At 41.3% G+C, this 19,506-nt stretch overlaps 1 non-coding gene across 1 annotated transcript; it reads right to left on the reverse strand.

Annotated features, from left to right (window-relative positions):
* Positions 1–16,613: 16,613 nt before the first annotated feature.
* Positions 16,614–16,717, reverse strand: LOC126007544 (U6 spliceosomal RNA). The gene has a single exon (XR_007495097.1). It is a non-coding gene; the product is annotated as a U6 spliceosomal RNA (small nuclear RNA).
* Between the last annotated feature and the right edge of the window lie 2,789 nt (positions 16,718–19,506).

Below are 19,506 nucleotides of genomic sequence, written 5' to 3' on the forward strand. Positions count from 1 at the left end.
GGATGGATTTTGTTTTACAAAATCCTTCATGCCTTTGAGATGAAGGCATGAGCAGCTTTCTGCCCTTTTTTTTTTTTACAGCCCATTGTATTTTCCCAATACATTCAACCAAAACCTTCTAATATCTATGCTTGCAATACTTTCATAACTTTAAATTTAAAGTTTCTGTTATAACAAATCAATAGTTACAGATTGTTGCTTGTTTCTTGTTAATATGCTTTTTTGTTTTTGTTTTTGTTATTTTGGGCCACACCTGGTGACGCTCAGGGGTTACTCCTGACTATGTGCTCAGAAATCACTCCTGGCTTAGGGGACCATATGGGATTCCAGGGATCAAACCAAAGTTCGTCCTGGGTCAACAGCATGCAAGGCAAATGCCTTACAGCTGTGCTACAGCTCCAGCCCTTAATAGGACTTTTTGTTGTTGTGATTACTTAGCATTATAACACTGTTTGCATGAATTATGGAAATTTTATACAATAGCCTCTGGCATCAATCAAACACAAATCTAACAAGTAGGAAAATGCTCATATAAGTTTGCAACATTTTGTTTAGTTTGTATTCCTAAAGCCCTTTTTCACTGTTCAGCCTATAGCAGATGTTTAGAAATGGCTCCAATGCCCAAAGGCTTCCAACCAAGTTGCTCTTCATAAACGGAAATATCTGTCCATGGACGAAATCCATTTCAGTGTTCAGGGTCATTTATAAGAACATGAAGTGCCAAAATTCACACCTTAGACACCAAGCTAGCTGATAGTTCGGTTATTTTTTAGTGGTAAAGAAATAATACAATTCTAAATGTAAAAAATTTCTAAAAGTTAAAAGTAAAAAAATGAAATATTTTAACTAAACTTTAAATCATGGATCATCAGAACAAAAATACAACTTTTGTTCTTTATAAATGTAATTTTATAAATGTTATACAAAATCTGATGAGATTTCTGTGCTGAGACATGTTCATTGAATAGATGATATGTTATAATATAGTACTTTTTAAGTAAGAGTTTAGTCTTTTAGAAGTTAAAGTAACTGGGTGCAATATATGCCTAACATTTTTAAATTAAAAATCTGAAAAATCATTATCTATAACAATCCATTAAAAGGTAGGAGCAAGCTAGTGAACTTAAGCTTCAAGCTTAATTGAAGGTTTAATCAAAATGAATTAACTTCCACAAATATGACCCTAAGGTAGACTTCTGATTATCATTCTCAATTAGTAGCTTCTCTGTTTTTCTCATTTTAAATGGTCAAATTTGGATACATTTAGGCAGGGACAGCTGTGGGTGATTTCCTTCCAAGCCATTCAATTCACTTCCTGCCAAGATTTCCCTAGTGTCAATTGCTGTGTCAATTATAATGTTAGTGTTTTCAAATGAGTGCTTGAAGATTAAGAGTATAGTCCAAAGGAAGAGTTTAGATACTGTATTGGAATGTTTGTGTCTGTTTAAATTAGCTATTTTTTTTAAAGTTTTATACTATCATTTTAGAAAATAGACCCACATTTTAGCTGTGATGCCCTCTGGGTTACAGGATAATAAAAACAACTTTAGGTGTTTGGGTTTTTTTTTGGATTGAAATATCTCAATTTATTTACCTGATGTTCATTTAATTGTTGCATTATGGAAGTTAAAATTTATGTGGCTAAATTAAAATAAGGTTAGGAGTTCTAATTAAAACATTAGTCTTTATTCCACTTCTGTTCCCAAATTATTTGTTCTATTAATGTTAATATCCAAAATATATTTTAGTAAAGAGTTATGTTGCAATTAAAACATTTTTCAGATGTGGATTCTTAAATACAAGATGAGGCCTGTACTATTATAACTTTAACAAATTTGATCACTTCCATTATTTACTCAGTTTTTTAGTTTCCATATAGACTTAAGGTAGTTTTTAATTAATTTTTGAAGTACTTATATAACAGTTGTTTTAAATTGTTGTCCAATAAATCTACCTTCTGATTTTTTCGGCTGTTGCTATCATTTATTGTCTTTTCTCAAATAAAATTGTGATTTTTTTTTTGTGTTATTTCAAACTATATCCTGTGCATTTATTAATTATGAATTCTGCCTCTTATTTAAATCTCATTTTACTTGGTTGTACACTGGTCAGGATTCACATGCAGCTCTCTGACTAATCTGCAATTTCAATAGAAAACAAATTTCCAGAATCTCTTACTCTTCATTTGCCTAAAACAGGGGAAATTTTCTTTTTTTTTTCTTTCTTCCTGGGACTGTTTTCCATGACAGTTTCTACTTTTGCAAGTCTGAATATATACTTTTCTGTTTTTATTATTTTTAGGGCCTTGGGGACTACATCTTGAGGTGCTCAGGTCAATTTCTGCTTTGTGCTTATGTCTCTCTTTGTGGTGCTTATGGAATCCTGTGGTGCTGGGGACCTAACCTGGGGCTCCTGCGTGCAAAGCTTCTATTCAGCTCATTGAGCTATTTCTCCTCTCCAGATGCAAGTTTCTCTTGTATTATTCTAGATTTTTCCTTGGGTTGAGTAGAGCCTGAGGACCACTGTGGTGCTCTTGCTAGGGACTGAATGAGGAATCTCTTCCAGGTAAAGCAGGGGTCTCAAACTCAATTTACCTGTGGGCTACAGGAGGCAAAGTCGGGGTGATCCTTGAGTGCAAAGTCAGTAGTAAGCCTTGAACATTGGGGGTGTGACCCAAACAACTAAAACAAAACAAAACAAAAAAAGATTCCTCTAGGGCAGGGCCACAAAATGTTGTACGAAGGGCTGCAAACCGGCCCGCCTGCTGCGAGTTTGAGACCCCTGATGTAAAGAATGTTAACTTACTAGTCCCACAATTTATTTTATTTATTTATTCAGATCTCAGCTAAATCCATTGCCATGTGCTTACTTTTCTGTATTCATTGCTATCTTCATTACAGAAAATACATGCATATCATTTTCATCTTTCCTAACTTAGGCCTCTATTGCTATAAATTTTCCCCTAATTACTGTTTTTGCTGTGTCCCACAGATTTTGTTTCTTCATTGTCATTCACCTCAAGTAATCTTTTTATTTCTTCCTTGATTTCCTCTTTGATCCAACTGTTGTTGAATAGCATGTTGTTTAATCTCCAGATGTTGGATTTTCTCAACAGTTCCTTTTTACAGTTGCTTTAATCTCGGTTGCATAATGATCTGATAGGGTGCTTTTAATAATCCTTATATTTGTGACTGTGCAATTTAGATTTACATCCTAAGGCATGGTCTATTCTAGAGAAGGTTCCCTGTGCACTTGATAAAAATGTGTATTTTGCTTTCTTGGATTGGAGTATCCTGTATACATCCATGAGACCTATTTCCTCTAATTTCTCATTTAGGGCTTTTATGTCTTTGCTAGTTTTCTGGCTGGTGGATCTGTTTAGAGTTGATAGTAGAGTATTTAAATCTCCTACTACTATCACATTTACTCCCATAAGTTTCTCTAGGTTTGTGAGCAAAAGCATTACATATTTTTCTGGCTCTATATTCAGCACATACATATTTTTGTTTTGTATTTCTTTATTTAAGTAAAATGATTTACAGTCACAAACAGAGCACCCCTCTTCACCAGTGTAACATTCCGCCCTCCCAATGTCCCCCTCCCCCTTCCATCGCCTGCCTGTATTTGAGACAGGCATTTTACTACAGTTATTTGTTTTTAAGTTCAGTAAATTTTTTTTTCCTTAAAGGATAAGGGTTAAAAAAATAGTAAAGATGTGGCAATGGCAATCGCCATTGTTTGCATAGGCCCAGAAAAAGATGGGGAAAACGGAAAAAAAAAATTCTTGGCCTGATTACAAGAAGGCCTCAACCCCGAAATTTATTGGCAAGACTGACTCGGCTCCAGGCAAACCAGTCTGTCCAACCCGAGTCATTCTCTGTGGTCCCGGTGAAAATTTTTCACATTTTAGCTGTTGTTGGTATCAGGTTCCTATATTTAAAGATTCTGGATTCTATGAATTTCTTTCATCGAAGTCAGGCTGATGTGGAGCATCCTCTAGTTTCAGCACATCATTATATCTGGAGCGATTTGCCCTGTAAGCAGGCTTTTGCTGAGTTGTTTGGGTGTTGAGAGCACTCTTTGGAGTAAGTCAATGCCAAAGCAGTGGTAGGTCTTCCCTGGTAAAGGTTTGGATCATGGTAATGTTATAGACAATTGTGGCTGTTTCCATAGATGGTAGTCATTGTTCAGGGGTATATGGGCAATGCCCATTCTTCTGAGGCCTAAGCCAAATTATTATGCCAATGTTCGGGGTATAAGGCCTAACTGCATTGCCAAATTTGTGTTCCCATTTCTATTAGGTAAGAACTTGTTTGCATATATATATTAATTTCCCATTTTAATGTGTCTATGCAAAAGAGAAACAATGCCACAAGATATTGTTGGTGCATCTGGGGGCTGACGAATAAAGTCTAACATTCCCCATAACTTGGTTCAAACATGAATTCTATACAGAGATACTCTTCTACCAGTATTGCTTATAAAACAGATCTCAAAGGGGGAAAAGCTAACAAACAATCAAATAAAAAACCAGTGGGCATAATTGTCACTATATAAGAGGATATTCGAAAAGAGTTCTAGATGTTAAGGGAATAGATCTGAGATACACAAAGGAGATACACATGTGCCTGTTATGTTTTAGAAATAGTCAAGAGGAAGAGTGTTGTTTCTGAGACACTACTTTGGTCTGTGATTTGGTCAAGTGAAGAGTGGATGGAGCTATGTCATCCCCGTGTTGCCTGCTGAAGTTCCGACACCCCAAGAGGTGTTTGCTTCCTAATTGCTGGAAGCCGAAAGTTCACCAGTTCCCTCCTGGCTGCATGCAGGAACAGGGAAGCCTGGGATCTCCTTTAAACTGCTCCTCGCCAGAACCCACTTTCTGGAACCCTGAGCAGACAGCCAGGGGTAACCCTAGGGATTGGGAAGAAGAAGAGAGAAGGCTATGGGGGCAGCCAAGACTGCATCTTGCCCTAAGCTTGGACAAAAAGCCTAACGCATGGAGCCATGTCATCCCCATGTTGCCTGCTGAAGCTTCTGACTCCCCGGAGGTGTTTTCTTCCTAATTGCTGAAAGCGGAAGTTCCCCAGTCCCATCCCCATCCCCTTCAGGAACAGGGAAGCCTGGGGTCTCCTTTAAAGTCAGCACATAAAAATTAATCAGAATCAGTACTTCCTTGTCTAAAGTTCCCCTGATCAGTAAGTACTGACTCTCTTGGTCTCTGAGCACTTTCTTAAAGTTGATTGCTATTCCAGATGTTTTTGTTTTCCATTGGCTTGAATAACTGATTTTCCATCCTTTTATTCTAAGCCCTCGTCCATCCTGTTCTTTTAGGTGTCTTTCTTGCAGGCAGCAGATATCTGGTTTTTGTTTTATGATCTAAATCTCTACTCTGTGTCTTTTAATTAGGGAATTTAGCCAATTGACATTTAAGGAGATTATTGATAGAGAGGGTTGTTGATATTGTATTGAGTAGAGTGGTTTTTGTTACAATCAGGGGTTTGGATTGTGTACTATATCTTTGAGTAGTTAATTTAGAGTTGGTTTGGTTAGCGCAAATAATGTGAGTTCTTTCTTGTCTGAGAATGTTTTTAGTTCTCCCTCCGTTATGAATGAAAGTTTTGCCAGGTAGTGAAGTCTAGGTTGAAAGTTTCTTTCATTCAATAGTTTAAAATGCCACTCCACTGTATTCTTGCTTGAATTGTTTCAAATGGGAGGTTTGGTTTGATTCTTATGTCCCTTCCTTTGTACTTGAGTGTTTTTCTCTCCCTTATTCCTTTAAATAATTTCTCTTTAGTTTTTGGCAATTGGATTACCATATGTCTTGGTGTTGGTCTGTTAGGGTCTCTTTTATTAGGGACTCTTCTTCCTACTGAATTTGTATGTTTTTTTTTTCTTTCAAGGGGGTGGGAAAATTCTCTGCAATTATTTCCCTCACTACTTGTTCTTCTCCTTTCCCCCTTTCCTCCCCTTCTGGTATTCCTACAATTTGTAGCTTATTTCTTTTATCTTTGTTCATTAGGTACCTAACTTTTTCTTTCAATGTTTTGTCTCCTGCTTTGTTATTGACTTCTTTGTCATTGTTGTTTTGTAGTTTTTGTTTAAGTCCCTCTATGCATTTTTCTAACTGTTTAATTCTGCTATTATGGCCTGATAACATGTTTTTTTTTTATTTTCGTTAGTTCCAGTTGTATGGATCCTTTCATCTGTGGCTCCCCAGAGGGGACCCCTATATCGGGGGCCCTATCCTACACTGGCCAGCAGTGAGGAAACCTGTGGAGAGCCACACAACGTGATAGGGTTCGTGCTCTTCTGAGTACCTGTGGAGGCAAAAGTTAGTAATGACTCATGAGATCAAAAGAGAAATCAAGAGTAGTTTTATTTCAGGCAGGATGTGATTATATACTTTTCAGCGATGGGGAAGCGGGGGTAGGGAAAGGCATGGCTATCACCAATCATATTTCGCCAGATTAGTCTTTTGCTCACAGCCCTCAGTAGAGCCGGGTGAAGTTAGTGGGGCTGAGTGAAAAAACCACAAATCACGGATGTCACGTACACATTTTCAGATGACAGTTACAGATTACCAGAGACCAACAGTTAAATTCTTAAGTAACATGTTGTTCTTTATGCTACTGATGTAAAAGGTTTTGTTACTGGTACTCATAAACCTGTATGACACTATTTCCTTTTTCATGGCCATGATTTCTTGATCACAGTGAGAACTGGCAAGAACTGTTTGTCCCTGACATATTTTTTTTAGAGCTGCGTATATCCTGTTGGCCTGTCCTTTGCAGACTTTCTGGTTTCGGTTCCCATTCTTCACAATCAGGCAGGCATGAAGGCAAGCAGGCAATGCATAGCAACACTGGGGGAGTTCTACTCTCCCGGCTCCTCACATCTCCCCCTTTTTTTTTGCTAAGCAAGAAAGATGAGCTGCCCTCGTGATGCTCAGCGCCTGTAGGGACAGCATTCCTTGAGGCTTCTCCAAGCTTTAGCACAGCGAGAGCCTAGCGAAGGACGCTTCTTGCTTAGTTTCTCAAAGACTTCAAACTGTAGCAAGGCAGGAGGTGGGGAGGGAGCCTCTTCAGTTGCAAGTTGTTGATACAAAACGGTGGGATGCTTCTTTGTAGCCTCATCAATCTGCGATTTCACGAAGCTGGTGATGCGGCGGAAGGCCCACGGACCAAAGGATAATAGCAGCATAAGGCCGAGAAAGGGTCCCAGAAAAGCTGGGAGTAAAGTAGTCAACCATGGGGTTGTAGAAAACCAGTTCTTATACCAGCTCTCACTCTGATCAAGCTCCCTACGTCTCTCCTCAAGACTTTCCTCAACTCTTTTAATGCTATCTCTAACCAGACCAGTTTCATCCTTAAATATACAGCATTCCTCTTTTAAGGCGGCGCACATCCCCCCTTCTTTTAGAAAGGCAAGGTTAAGCCCACGGCGGTTTTGAAGGACCATTTCTGCAAGAGAGTTAACAGTGTTAGTGAGGTGCGAGAGACCTTTTTTGAGTTCAGCAATGTCAGCATCAACGGCACGTTGTAAGTTTTCGAGGTGGGCAAATTGGCCGCGTGTTTCAACGAGGGAGGCGATGCCAGTACCCGCACCAGTGGCGCCAACAGCGAGGAGGATGCCAACCGTGAGGGCAGAGATGGGCTCACGGTGGTGGCGGCTGAAGCCAGGACCAGGGAGACGGCTGAGAAGGAGGTCCTCAGTGCGATGCACGGAGAGGCGGGGGAGAAGGAGAATAAGAACACAATAATCAGTGGAGGCATGGAAAGGACCCTCGATAATATGGGGAGTGAGGCCAGAGGCACAAGCAAAATAGGTGCCGTTGGGGGCAACAAGGTAACGGGGGGGGTCAGTGGTTTTAAGTGGGGGGTAGACAAGGTGAGAGGAGTTGCAAGTGTCACGAAGTTGGGGTGGCAGACGGGTACCATTGGGGTGGATACAGAGTCCGGAACCAACCACTTGGGCAACTGTGATGGCATGGGCGTTATCGAGCCCCCAAGGCAGCATATGTTCATCAGTGGTGGACCAGAGTTGGTCAGTGACGGCGACACCCTCATAAAAGGGAGGTTGGGGGGAAAAACAAATCCAACAATGGGTAAAGGCAGGGTCAGGAATGGCCATGGCAGAGGCATTCATAAGAGTAAGTAGGCGGGCAGAATCAGAGGGAATGCTGGGGGGAAGAGTAAGCTGAAGGGAAGGAGGGGTAGGGGTGGTGGGGGAAGAAGGGGAGGGAGGGGGAGGAGAAAAGGGGGGGGTGGGGGGTAGGTGAAAGAAGGGGGGGGCAGAATGGGTGCTTGGGCAATATTAGGGCCAAGAGGGACAGGGCCGGAAGAGTGGGGAAGTTCCTTACGGAGTTGGATGGAGAAAAGGAGGCCGGGATCAGTACCGGAAGTATAGAGGCGAAGGCCCCAGCGATGGGGGGAATGCCAGCGATGCTCACTGCGGCCAGCAGTGGTAAAGGAAATGACAAGGGGGTTACACCAATAACCATAAGGACAGAGGTTGGGGGAGGGTGCTTTTAAAACGGTGATGTAGTCCCAAGTGGATGAGGGGTACCAGGAAACGTCGCCGGATGTTTCGCAGTTCCATGCTTTGCAGAAGAAATGAGAAGAGTCGCCGCAAGTGAAGGAGAGAGCACGAGGGCGATGGTCGCCGGGGCAGACGTAGAGGGGTTCTGATCGGAGATTTTCACGGGCGGCGCGATTGCCACAGCCAAATTGGGCTTGGTTGGCAGAATCGATGGGGTAATCTTGGGGTAAGAAATGTGAGGGGGTGCCCCAGACCGAGTTAGCTCCAAGAGCGAGGGCACAGAGGTCAACGAAAAGGGGTTCCCAGGAGGGAGAGGTGGAGAGGATGCTGGAGGCATTGGCGACGTCACCGGCTTCATTAAAAATGAGCCAAGTATAGTTAAAGAGTGTATAGGGCGAAGGCGGGGCGGCACAAAAGGAATCAGGGAGAAGTGGAAGGAGGGCTAAAAGGAGGGGCAAGGGGATCCAAAGCAGAGGCATGTTGCGTGATGTCCGGAGATGTAGAAGAGCAGGATGCAGCAGGGACTGTAGAATCCGAGGAGCAGGATGGAGCAGAATCTGTGGAGAGAGCAGATAAAGGGGCCTCAGGGGCCGAGTCCCTGGGCGGGGTAAACGGCTTGATGAGGCGTTCAGGAAGCCATCTGGTTTCCTCAGTTTCGGGGTTATGCACACAGGCATGTCCTTTTCCCCAGATAAGTACAGGATGTGGTCCGAGCCAGGCACCGGTACGCACATCTTTCCAAAGAACTGTTGCAAAAGAGGAGGCTGTGGCCGGATGCCAGAGCCTGTCAGCTGCTGATTTTCCGTCAGCGTCGAGGGTGAGGAAGTTGAGGACAAAAAGGGCATGGTTAAGAAGTAACCGAGGGGTAACTTTATGGCCTTGAAAAAGAAGATCCTTGGATGAGAGTTTATATAACATGTTTTTGAGGGTGGAATGAGCTCTTTCAATAATACCCTGGCCCTGGGGATTGAAGGGGATGCCGAATTTATGAAGAATGCCAAACTTGGCTAGAAAGGATTTAAGTGCTGAAGAAACATATGCAGGGCCATTGTCTGATTTGATGGTTTTGGGGGTACCAATAACAGAAAAACAGTGAGAGAAATGGGAAATAACGTCTTTGGCAGCCTCACCAGTATGGAGGGAGGCAAGCAGAAATCCACTAAAAGTGTCTATGGTGACATGTATAAATTTAAGGGATCCAAATGAAGGGAAGTGAGTGACATCGGTTTGCCATAGGGCACCGGGAGTGAGTCCGCGGGGGTTAACTCCCGTGTGAGGTTCAGGGAGGAGTGAAACACATTGCGAGCACTGTTTAACAATAGTTCTGGCCTGCTCTCGGGTGATGGAAAATTTTAGGCGCAGAGTTTGAGCATTAAGATGGTGAAGAGAGTGAGCCTGCTGGGCTCTTTCATAAGGAGAGAGGGCAAAGGAGGCCATAATAGTGACGGTGGAGGGTCTAGTGCTTGCGTCGACGCAAGCGTTACCTAGTGCCAGGGGGCCTGGCAGGGAGGAATGGGCTCGAATATGCCCAATGAAAAAAGGGGAAGATCCTCTAGGGAGCGGGAGAGCTTGGGACCTTTAAGAATTTGGCGGCAGGCAGGATTAGCATTTTCAAAGGCAAGCTGCTTGATGAAAGGATTAGAGGTATCAGTGATTCCGGTGGTACGATCAATAGCCTCAAGGAGACGGGAGATGAAGGCGTGATAAGGCTCATCATCTGCCTGCAAGATTTTTGCAAGAGGAAGAGCAGGGCCCGAGGAAGAGCCGACAGCTTTCCATGCCTTAAGAGCAGCTTGAGAGGTTAAACTGAGAATGTGATAGGGAAGGCGGCGCTGAGCCTGCATAGTGTCATAGGGCGCAGAGCCAGAAAGTTGGAGATACTCCTTTTTACTGGGTCCCGCAAGGTCCTTGCAATTATTTTGAAATTCAGCCTCCCAGAGGACAATATCCTGGGGCTTAAGGCAGCGGCGGACAGTTATGCGCCATTCTATAGGAAAAAGAGCGCCGCCATAGGAGAGAGATTCAAGGCAAGAAAGGGTATAGGGAGCCTGGGGACCGTACTCAAGGACGGCCTTGCGGACTTCCTTAAGGGAGCCCTGATCGAGTTCCTTAATTTCAATGTCCTCTTGAAAAATACGGCCGGTAGCTCGTTGGGTGGGAGCGTCGGCATCAGGAGGAGAGGCATCGCCGGAGACGGCAGCCTCCTCCTCGCCCGCAGATTGATTTTCATCTGCGTCAGCTTCGTCATCGGCCTCAATAACGTTTCCATCAGGGTCGTCAGCAGCCTCGTCATCCGCCTGCGCAGCAGGGCGCGCAGGGGTAGTTCTACGGGAACGGGGCCGAGCACGGGAACGTGTGATCATAGGGTGCTGAGAAGGAGGCTGCTCCTTAGGCTTAAGGAGGGCAGGGTAAACCTGAGGAGGACTAGGGGACTGTAGCTTAGAGAGAACTTGATTGAGAGAAGAGCAGAGTTTATCAATGGTGTGCTGGAGCTGTGAGGCAGTGGAGGGAGGAGAAAAGCTGTGGGAGGGAGCAGGGGGGTCAGACGGGGAGCGGGCAGTGTAAGCAGCAGCCGCTGCGTCAAGCGTGGCTGCGTCTTCAGGAGAGAGGTGGTCGGGAGAAGGAGCCTGAGTAATGGCAACGAAAGAGGACGAGGCAGAGGAATCTGCAGGAACAGGGGCGTATGGCGGGGGCCGAAAGGTCTCAGGCGAGGGGGACATGGGAGAGGAGGGAGTATGAGAACGTGAAGCATTAGTAAGGATAGCCTGTCCCTCTTTGATGATAGCGGCGCAGGAGGAAGAGATAGGAGCTGCAGTAATAAGGCCATCGAGGAGTTTCCAATATTGAAGAATGCAGTCCTTAAAAGCAGAATCATTTTGTGTGTTACAAAAATCCGTCAAATCCTGCCCAATTTTCAACCAAGTGGAACGGGCGATCTTAGGGGCGGTAAACACAAACCAAGGGGAAGCTTTATGAAGGATGTTAAAAAATTGATAAAGGTCTGCCTTAGAAACATGAACCTTCCTGGATATAAGTTCATCCTGAAGGGATTGAACGAATTTTTCCTCGGTACTGAGTGTAGAGCCCATAGCGAAAAGAAAGAGGAGGGAGAGGAAAGATATATGGGGTCCCAACGGACGAGAGGCCAGAAGGCGGGGGTCGCCTGGGAGGGAGACGAAGAGTCACCCTGAGGGATGCATGCATGAAATTCTTAACGCGTCTGCGCAAGGGAAACTCACCCTTCACGGAAAGAAAAGGGAGACGCGGAGAATTCCCGGGAACGACCGGCGACGAGGGAGAAGAGCAGGAAAACCACGTTGGGCGCCAGATGTGGCTCCCCAGAGGGGACCCCTATATCGGGGGCCCTATCCTACACTGGCCAGCAGTGAGGAAACCTGTGGAGAGCCACACAACGTGATAGGGTTCGTGCTCTTCTGAGTACCTGTGGAGGCAAAAGTTAGTAATGACTCATGAGATCAAAAGAGAAATCAAGAGTAGTTTTATTTCAGGCAGGATGTGATTATATACTTTTCAGCGATGGGGAAGCGGGGGTAGGGAAAGGCATGGCTATCACCAATCATATTTCGCCAGATTAGTCTTTTGCTCACAGCCCTCAGTAGAGCCGGGTGAAGTTAGTGGGGCTGAGTGAAAAAACCACAAATCACGGATGTCACGTACACATTTTCAGATGACAGTTACAGATTACCAGAGACCAACAGTTAAATTCTTAAGTAACATGTTGTTCTTTATGCTACTGATGTAAAAGGTTTTGTTACTGGTACTCATAAACCTGTATGACACTATTTCCTTTTTCATGGCCATGATTTCTTGATCACAGTGAGAACTGGCAAGAACTGTTTGTCCCTGACATATTTTTTTTAGAGCTGCGTATATCCTGTTGGCCTGTCCTTTGCAGACTTTCTGGTTTCGGTTCCCATTCTTCACAATCAGGCAGGCATGAAGGCAAGCAGGCAATGCATAGCAACACTGGGGGAGTTCTACTCTCCCGGCTCCTCACATTCATCTTCTGTAAAAGTTCTTTGAGTTGGTTAAATTGTTCATCTATAGATTTCTTAATTTTGGAGGCTAGTGTCTCCTTGATTTCCATTGCTAAGATGTTCATTGTCTCTTTTAGGTTCTCATGTGATTTTTGTTGGACTTGGAAACATAATAGGGTTTCTCTCCATTTCTTCAGCTGCTAGTGTCTTCCTTAGTTTGCTCATATTTCTTTGCATTTGGTGGTTTAAATGTTTAGTTTTCAGGTTTTTAAATAAAGTGGTCTGTTTTACTGATTGTATTAGACGTGGTTGAGGGTATATTCAATTTAGAGTTTATTTTTCCTTTTCAGGTCGCTGGTCTAAGTATGATAGGGATAGTATAAGCTACTTTCAGTGTTTGCTCTCCTGTTTTATGTGCTGTGGATTATCTGAGGAAATTGGGTGTTGGGTCTGGGATAACTAGTCCTATGTGGAATATATTAGGAGAGTCTGAGCATTTTGCAGGTTCAGCAGGAAGGATCGGGCATTCCCAGACCTAGAAGTGTGGTTCCTGTCTGTTCCCTGGTCCCTGTACTCACAGTATCCCAGAGCCACCAGGGCTGAGGTGGCAAGATGGCGCCTTCCACATGTGTTCTCCCTGTCTTTCCGGGCAAGGGAGGTTCCTGTCTCTATTTTTTTCTTTTTTTATTCCTTCCTTCTTTCCTTCCTTCCTTCCTTCCTTCCTTCCTTCCTTCCTTCCTTCCTTCCTTCCTTCCTTCTTTGTTTCTTTGTTTCTTTCTTTGTTTCTTTCTTTGTTTCTTTCTTTCTTTCTTTCTTTCTTTCTTTCTTTCTTTCTTTCTTTCTCTCTTTCTTTCTCTCTTTCTTTCTCTCTCTCTTTCTTTCTCTCTCTCTCTCTCTCTTTCTTTCTTTCTTTCTTTCTTTCTTTCTTTCTTTCTTTCTTTCTTTCTTTCTTTCTTTCTTTCTTTCTTTCTCTCTCTCTTTCTTTCTTTCTTTTCTTTCTTTCTTTCTCTCTCTCTCTTTCTTTCTTTCTTTCTTTCTTTCTTTCTTTCTTTCTTTCTTTCTTTCTTTCTTTCTTTCTTTCTTTCTTTCTTTCTTTCTTTCTTTCTTTCTTTCTTTCTTTCTTTCTTTCTTTCTTTCTTTCTTTCTTTCTTTCTTTCTTTCCTCTTTTGTTTTAGGGCTACATCTGGCAGTACTCAAGGCTTAGTCCTGGTTCTGCATAGAGGTTCAGGGGTACCATAGGGTCTATAATGTGCAAGGGAAGCACCTTACCTACTATAATCATTGTTCCATCTACCATGTATCCTTTTTTTCTAACTGGATTATTTATTCATTTATTATTATTATTTGTTATTTATTGTAGTTCTGATAAGTATTACCTAATACACATTATCTTCTTTGTTTCTGTATATTAGTCACACATTTCAGCTTATAACTATAGAAAGATTGTGTTTGTATTGCATAAGGACATATAAGTGTATATTCTTTGTTGTTGTTGTTGTTTTGTTTTGGGCCATACGCATTTGAGAGGCTGAGAATCAAACCTGAGTCTGTCTGGATTGGTGGCATGCAAGGCAAATGCTCTACCTCTCAAACACATGAATGTATATATTTTTTATATTAAGGCTACACTGGGCAGTGCTCAGGGGTTAGTCCTGGCTCTGCACTTAGGAATTGCTCCTGGAAGGCTTGGGGGACCATGTGGAAAGCCAGGGATTGAACTCAGTCCTTCCTATGTTGGCTGTGTGCAAGACAAAAGCCCTACTACCCTGCTATCACTTCAGTACCAATAAATGTATATTCTGTCTAGAAGTTTCCTAGATGTCTCTTAGAGAAGGGATTAAATATCTTATTTCTTGTTGTTATACAATACACTTTCAACTGTTTTGTAGATATTGAACAGTTTCTATTTAATTTACTAAACAATGTATACAATGGCAATAGATTAATACAGCCTTGTAAAGCAAAAATTTTATTAAAAAATAAATAACCTTGCATTTAGAGCATTTAAATGGCACTTTAAAAGTAAATTTTATAAGAAGGGTGTGATATTCCATATTTTTCTCACTTCTTCTAGAAGAGGATGGTAAAAGATTTCAAGTGACTAATTTCTTTGGGAAAATAAAAGGGACACTGATAGGTGGAAAAATGTCAAAAGGAAGGTAGACAACCCTAAATGTCAAAGAGGATAATATATTTCAATGAAAAAAAAAAAACAGTGTTGTAACCAGTCTCCTGTAATTGGTGGTCTTGGTTTTTGCACAGATCCTAGGATGAGCCTAGGATAGAGTCTTTCATTATGTTTCCAGAAGATCTGCTCTGTTGCAGTTATCAAAGTCAGACCTTTGGAATCAGAGATCTCTTTTATTGTACAAATTCTAGGCCAAAGCCTAGGCTAGTGTCTTTCTTATTGGTTTCAGGATAAGTTCTTCCCAGTCATGGTTGTCAAAGTCAGTCTTCTATAGTTAACGATCTTAGTTTTGGCACAGATCAAAGGATGTTGTGTCTTCTGATTTCATCTTACCATTAGGTGATTAGATAGTTCAACCTACTCTTAGATCAAGTTGTTGCCATTTCATCATTGTAAGGATGTCATATCAAAACTGGTGCAAATTGATGCAGGAGCAGTATTAGGAATTTCCCAGGGGTAGTTTGGTTCCTGGTGCTATTTCAGGGAATTGTGTCCATTCTATGCGTGGGCTCTAGGGCTCAGGATTGGAGGTCACTGTCTGAGTCTAAATTGGGTTCATATGACACATGTTCAGGGTAGGAGGTGCCCCTGTGTTAAAAAAATATATTAATTCTTATCCCTAATAGATAAGAACTTGTTTCTGTACATAAAATTTCCCCTTTTTAATATGCCTTTGCAAAAAGGAATGGTGCTGTACTATATTGCTGGTACATTTGGAGGTAAGAATGTCAGGAGCAGAACCAAAATAGGTAAAGTCAAAGAGTAAAAGCAACACATAATAGAAGTAATTTGTAAAAATAAACTTTAAGAAGCAATGAAAGAAAAATAAAGTGATGTAAGAGGCTACCTTACATTTGGGAATTAACAGACTCAGATGTATTATTATAGAGATATTAAGCATATAAAGGAAATATTGACTTCCTTATTGTCTTTTGAGATATTCTTGTGGGGGGTGAAATCCAGGGCACATTTTCAACACACCTTCATCTTGTTGAGTTTGATAAATGATTTGCAGCAGAAATGGATCAGGTAGATTTCTTGTGCTGGGTGTCTTTCTGGGGCTGACTCTGGTATCATGCAACAATCCACATTTGGAAGGGTGAGAAAAAGGGCCACACAGCATCTGTCAGCAAGAATATTGATTGTAGTTTCTTGCCAGGGGATGAGATGTGGGGATGAGAGATGTCCTTTCTCTTTGAAAGCTGGTGATGGCTTATTGGGGCAAGAGGTCAGTCTTAGTACCTAATGAGTTAAGAACTAAGGGTACATAGAGTTAAATAAAGAGGGATATTGGATCATGATTGGGGGTGAAAGATAGAAGCATTTCTGAAGAGGGAAGGAGGGCTAGTATATAGGAGGGGCTATATGCACTTTAGACATGGATTGTTTACAATTTAGGTTTGGCATTTAGAGGGGAGTCCACTGTCTTTAAACTCATACCCACATACATGCAGACATAGTTATCTGTTCTTGAGTTGTTGTTAGAGGCCTGACCCTCATAGGATGGGTCTGAGCTCTTAAGAAATAATTGAATTAAGTAAAGTTAAATAATTAGCTTAGATATAGATTAGGAGAGAGACAAAGGGAAAACAAAAGAGAAAAAATAAGTAAATAAAGTAGAGATAAGTTAAAAAAATGTCCATTGCATCAGAGCTGGAGGCTTTGCAATTTCTAGGCACTTTATCACTGACAAGAGTGTGCCTTGCTGAATGAAAAACTTTGGGTTAGATAGTGGCTGGAGCATTTTAGGATACGCATAGCTTTCATGTCTAGAGTACTAGACAATGTGGTATTGAAGAATATAAGAGGTGGCTACCCTATGTAGTATTGCATCGTAGGTATCGTGGTTCCTTTCCTAGACATCGTGGACTTTATTTAACCTAGGTTGAAAAAATATGGAACACTTCAAGAATTTGAGTGTCCTTGTGCAGGAACCATGCTAATCTTCTCCCCATCATTCCATTTTTAGTATATGTGCTGCTGAAGTGAGCACAATTTTTCCACTTCTAAGTTTAAATTTTATTATTTGCCTTCTTTTAGCAATGATAGAAATTATATCATGGCTCTGTTGTACTAGTTATCTAATTTTAATACACATTAAGCAATATATATGGCACTGTTTGCTACATAATAAGAAAAATTATTATGGTTATGTTTCATAAAGCATTTTGCATATAATTAGCATAAAAATCAGTATTTTCCTATTTAAGTCCTAACCCATACCCTTCATGGACAAGCACACTGGCTGTGCCTGCTAAAAATGACAATAACAATCAGCCGTAAAAGAAGAATATATTAAAAAATATAGTTAAACCTCTATCTATTCTAGTAATCCTTTCGGTAGACTGCTGAGACATGGGACAACTCAATACACTGTGCTACCAATACATTAATTCTACATGGGAACTTGTAATCAAAAGAATCTCTACACAAAAGACAGTAGCGTTTTTATATACAAACAATGAAGTTGAGGAGAGAGAGATTAAAAATACAATCCCATTTAAGATAGTATCAAAAATATCAAATATCTAGGAATCAACCTTACAAGAGAAGTGAAAAACCTATACCAGGGAAACTTCAAAACACTTCAGAAAGAAATTGAAGACGATCTAAAGAAATGGAAGAACATCCCATCCTCATGGATAGGTAGAATTAACATAATCAAAATGACTATCTTACCCAAACTGCTATATAGATTTAATGCAATCCCTATTCAAATCCAGACACAATTCTTTAAAGAAATAGAACAATCAATTATAAAATTCATCTGGAACGACAAAAGACCCAGGATAGCCAAACACATACTGAAAAATGAGAAGTTGGGAGGCATCTCCTTACCTAACTTGAAACTATACTATAAAGCCATAGTAATTAAAACAGCATGGTACTGGAACAGAGACAGAACCTCAGACCAGTGGATCAGAACAGAATTCCCAGACATAAACCCCAGGATATACAGCCAACTAATATTTGATAAAAGAGGCAAGAATATGAAATGGAACAAAGAAAGTCTATTCAACAAATGGTGTTGGTACAACTGGAAACTCACATGTATGAAAGTGAAAATTGACCCATATCTCACTCCTTATACAAAAGTCAACTCAAAATGGATCAAAGACCTGGAAATCAGACCTGAATCTATAAAGTTTATTGAGAATAAAATAGGCAGAACACTCGAAGACCTTTATATCAAAAGGGTCTTTGAGAATGGAGCACCAATGGCAAGAACGTTAGCATCAAATTTAAACAAATGGGACTACATCAAACTAAAAAGCTTCTGCATGGCAAAAGAAACCCTACTTAACGCAATAAGACAGCTAACAGAATGGGGAAAAATCTTTTCACTTGATATATCAGATAAAGGGCTGATATCTAGAACATACAAAGCACTCAGAAAGCTGAGCCTCTCAAAACCAAATAAAGCCATAAAAAAATGGGGAGATGAAATGAATAGACACTTCTCTGAGGAAGACAGAAGGATGGCCAACAAACACATGAAAACATGCTCACCTTCACTCATCATCAAAGAGATCCAAATCAAGACAACAATGAGATACCACCTCACACTAGTGAGGTTGGCTCACATCAAAAATAATGGAAACAACCTTTGTTGGCGAGGATGCGGTATGAAAGGAACTCTCATCCACTGCTGGTGGGATGCCCCCTAGTCCAACATCTATGGAGAAAAGTCTGGAGAGTGCTCAAAGAACTCAGAATTAAGCTGCCATTTGACCCAGCAATTGCTCTCCTAGGCATATACCCCCAAGATGGAAGGACATTCATTCCAAAATACGTATGCACCCCACTGTTTATTGCAGCAATCAGTATAATAGCCAAATCTTGGAACCAACCTCGATGTCCAACAACAGATGAATGGATCATTAAGATGTGGTACATATATACAATGGAATATTGCATGGCAGTTAGAAATGATACAATCACAGACTTTGCAGCAACGTGGATGGACCTAGATCATGTTATGTTAAACGAAGTAAGTCAGAAGACAAAAGAAAAACACAGAATGGTAGCACTATTCTGAAACACCTAGAACACATAGTTTATACACAACTAATACTTAACAATCAAATAACAGGGTTTAACATGGTAGAAACTCCGAACACTGTAATAGTCAACATATATGTGGGAGCAGTGTCCAAAATACATGAAAAAGGAATAATGTAAATTTTTGATTACACAATATACCATAAAGAAAACAATAACAGAAACAGCAGCAGAGAGAGAACAGGTAGTTAATCAGACTTCTATAACAAAGGCCCACAATAATCCCTTGGAGTTCGTATACAGGAACACAAGTATAGAACACCAAGGGAAATCACGGACTGCAATGGCAACATACCATAACACTACCTGTTAATGCCTTTATCTTACTATATTTTAAATAACTTCCCAGCTTTTCTGTCCACAGGCGCCCTTGGATACAAAGGGCGGACAAGCTAAGGTGGCAACTCGGGATACCACACGGGATACCATACCTTGCATGCACTACGAGATGGCCACGAGAAAACTCTTTAACATACACTTTATCTCTAGGTAATACCTCCATTTAGGAATTGAAGCACGTGATCATTCAGATCATCGAAGCAGTACCTGAGACGTACAGACTTAAACCACAGGCTCTATTCTTCGAACACTTTTAATCAAACCAGCATTCCCTTGCTATTCTCTCCTCTCTTCTCACTACTTTTTTTTCTCTATTCTGCTCATTACTTTTTTCCCTTTCTCTTCCCCTTTTCTCTCTAAGGTATTTTCTCTTTTCTCTTC

This window comes from Suncus etruscus, chromosome 4 (genome assembly GCF_024139225.1).
Source record: "Suncus etruscus isolate mSunEtr1 chromosome 4, mSunEtr1.pri.cur, whole genome shotgun sequence".
In the NCBI taxonomy this organism is placed as follows: Eukaryota; Metazoa; Chordata; class Mammalia; order Eulipotyphla; family Soricidae; genus Suncus; species Suncus etruscus.